This window comes from Rhinopithecus roxellana, chromosome 19 (genome assembly GCF_007565055.1).
Source record: "Rhinopithecus roxellana isolate Shanxi Qingling chromosome 19, ASM756505v1, whole genome shotgun sequence".
Classification (NCBI taxonomy): Eukaryota; Metazoa; Chordata; class Mammalia; order Primates; family Cercopithecidae; genus Rhinopithecus; species Rhinopithecus roxellana.
Window position 1 is genome coordinate 52,880,733 of NC_044567.1, and position 3,549 is coordinate 52,884,281.

The following is a 3,549-nucleotide window of genomic DNA, read 5'->3' on the forward strand; positions in this document are numbered from 1 at the left end:
TAACATAGTGAAACCCCGTCTCTACTAAAAATACAAAAAATTGGCCAGGCGAGGTGGCGGGCACCTGTAGTCCCAGCTACTCGGGAGGCTGAGGCAGAAGAATGGCATGAACCTGGGAGGCGGAGCTTGCAGTGAGCCGAGATTGCGCCACTGCACTCCAGTCTGGGCGACAGAGTGAGACTCCATCTCAAAATAAATAAATAAATATTTTTTTAAAAAGTACAAAAATTAGCCAGGTGTGGTGGTAGGTGCTTTGTAATCTCAGCTACTTGGGAGGCCGAGGATAAGAATCGCTTGAACCCAGGAGGCAGAAGCTGCAGTGAGCCAAGATCACACCACTGCACTCCAGCCTGGGTGACAGAGCAAGACCCTGTCTCAAAATAATATTAGTAATAATTCATATATCAGACAGTTCACCCAATAAAGTGTATAATTCACTGGTTTTTAGTACATCCACAGAGTTGAACAACCATCATCACATCAATTTTAGAACATTTTGCTCACCCCAAAAAGAAATTTCATGCCTATTAGCAGTCACCCCCATTTCCCTCCAATCTATCTCTCTGCTCCCCAGCCCTGGCCCTAGGTAGCTGCTACATCTATTTTCTGTCTTTATAGATTTGTCTGTTGTGGATAATTCATATAAATAGAATCATATAATATGTTTAATTTATATGAATCCACTTGAAGAAACTGAAGTGAAATCAAAGGAATTAAGTTTGAATTAGTTGTAAAACCGTGGACTTATTGATGAATACGAGCTATGAAAGTGGACAGCAGCCTTCTTCTACCTCCTCTCTCCCTTCTCTCCCCAATCTCCTGATTTTTGTTAGTTATATTATTATTTTTACTTTTTCTAGAGCATTCACAGTCTGTTGTTGTTTTGTTTGGGGTTTTTTCTGTTGGTTTTTTTTTTTTTTTTTTTTGCTTTCTTTTTTTGTTGTTTTTTTTTTTTGCTTTTATTTTGAGACGGAGTTTCACTCTTGTTACCCAGGCTGGAGTGCAATGGCATGATCTCGGCTCACCACTACCTCCACCTCCCGGCTTCAAGTGATTCTCCTGCTTCAGCCTCCTGAGTAGCTGGGACTATAGACATGCGACACCATGGCCCAGCTAATTTTGTATTTTTAGCAGAGACAGGGTTTCTCTATGTTGGTCAGGCTGGTCGCGAACCTCCAGCCTCAGGTGATCTGCCTGCCTCAGCCTCTCAAAGTGCTGGGATTACAGGCGTGAACCACCGCACCCGGCCACAGTCTGTTCTTTAAGCATCATCCTTGTAGTGACTTGACAATAGTTTCTTATTTAAGTAGATTCAAGGTTTGTTATCAGTCTGTTTACACAGATTCTGTATTCCTGAGTTCTTTATTTTGCTTCAACTCCTAACTGGGTAGATTTTGTGATTAAGAAATTTTTATCCACCCCCGTCCCCCAAAAGGCTAGAGAGTTTATTTTCTTTTGGTTCGTTTATGCATGAGATTGTCTTTTCTTTGATATTTATTTATTTATTAATTTATTTATTTATTTATTTATTTATTTATTATTGAGACAGGGTCTTACTCTGTCACGAAGGCTGGAGTGCAGTGATGCAGTCATGGCTCTCTGCAGCCTCGACCTCCTGGGCTCAAATGATCCTCCCACCTCAGCCTCCTGAGTAGCTGGGACCACAGGCATGCACTACCACACCCAGCTAATTTTTCTATTTTTCGTAGAGACAGGGTTTTGCCATGTTGCCTAGGCTGGTGTCAAACTCCTCAGATCAAGTGATCCACCCTCCTCGGCCTCCCAAAGTGCTGGGATTACAGACATGCGCCACTGTGCCCAGTCTGAATTACTATTCTCATTGCATTGTTTTTTAACGTGAAGCCAATATAAAGAATTTCCTTCTGCTCCTTCTCTTATTACCTATCTTTTAGGTTGGATTTTTTTTTTTTTTTTTTTTTTTTTGAGACAGAGTCTCACGCTGTCGCCCAAGCTGGAGTGCAATGGCACAATCTCAGCTCACTGCAACCTCTGCCTCCTGGGTTCAAGCGATTGTCCTGCCTTAGCCTCCCGAGTAGCTGGTACTACAGGCATGCTCCACGACACCAGTCAATTTTTGTACTTTTTAGTAGAGATGGGGTTTCACCATGTTGGCCAGGCTGGTCTCGAGCTCCTCACCTCAAGTGATCCACCCGCCTCGGCCTCCCAAAGTGCTGGGATTACAGGCGTGAGCCACTGCGCCCGGCCAGGTTGGATTTTTTTCTCCTTATCGCCCTCCTTTCCTTCCTTCTTTGCTTTTCTACAATATGTATCCAGAGTTTACATGCTGAGTGACTTTCCTCTGAGCTGGGTGTGGGCAGCTCTGCTCAGAAACTGGATTCGCTTTGATAATAGTGTGGTTGTGTGCTAGTGTGGGTGACTTTGTGTCTTTGACTCTCCCTGCCTTCTCTGTGACCATTCCCTATGTGGCCCCCGCCCGCTTGCATAGAAATCATGCTTGGGGGAGGATTTATTGAAAGAGTTCTGCTCTTGACCAGGTGCGGTGGCTCACACCTGTAATCCTAGCACTTTGGGAGGCTGAGATGGGCAGATCACTCAAGGACAGGAGTTCAAGACCAGACTGGGCAACATGGCAAAACCCCATCTCTACTAAAAATTAGCCGGGTGTGGTGGTGCACGCCTGTAGTCCCAGCTATTCAGGAGGCTGAGGCAAGAGGATTGCTTAAGCCCAGGAGTTCAAGACCAGTCTGAGCAACATAGTGAGAGCTCCCATCTCTAAAAAAGTTAATAAACAATGAATAAAGAGTGTCACTCTTTTTTTTTTTTTTTTTTTTGAGACGGAGTCTCGCTGTGTCACCCAGGCTGGAGTGCAGTGGCGCAATCTCGGCTCACTGCAAGCTCCGCCTCCCGGGTTCATGTCATTCTCCTGCCTCAGCCTCCCAAGTAGCTGGGACTACAGGTGCCCACCACCACGCCTGGTTAATTTTTTGTATTTTTAGTAGAGATGGGGTTTCACCGTGTGAGCCAGGATGGTCTCGATCTCCTGACCTCGTGATCCACCCGTCTTGGCCTCCCAAAGTGCTGGGACTAGGGAGTGAGCCACCGTGCCCAGCCAAGAGTTCCACTCTTAAGCTGAGTGAGGGGCTTCAGATGACACTCAATCCAACAGAGGGCAGTGCTTGCCAAGAAGGAAGCTGGCCTTTTCTTTTTTCTTTTTTTTTTCTTTTTTTTTTTTGAGACGGAGTCTCGCTCTGTGGCCCAGGCTGGAGTGCAGTGGCCGGATCTCAGCTCACTACAAGCTCCGCCTCCCGGGTTTACCGCCATTCTCCTGCCTCAGCCTCCCGAGTAGCTGGGTCTACAGGCGCCAGCCACCTCGCCCGGCTAGCTTTTTTTGTATTTTTTTAGTAGAGCCAGGGTTTCACCGTGTTAGCCAGGATGGTCTCGATCTCCTGACCTCGTGATCCGCCCGTCTCGGCCTCCCAAAGTGCTGGGATTACAGGCTTGAGCCACCGCGCCCGGCCGAAGCTGGCCTTTTCTCCCTGGCTGGACGCTGGCTAAATGCTAAGCCTC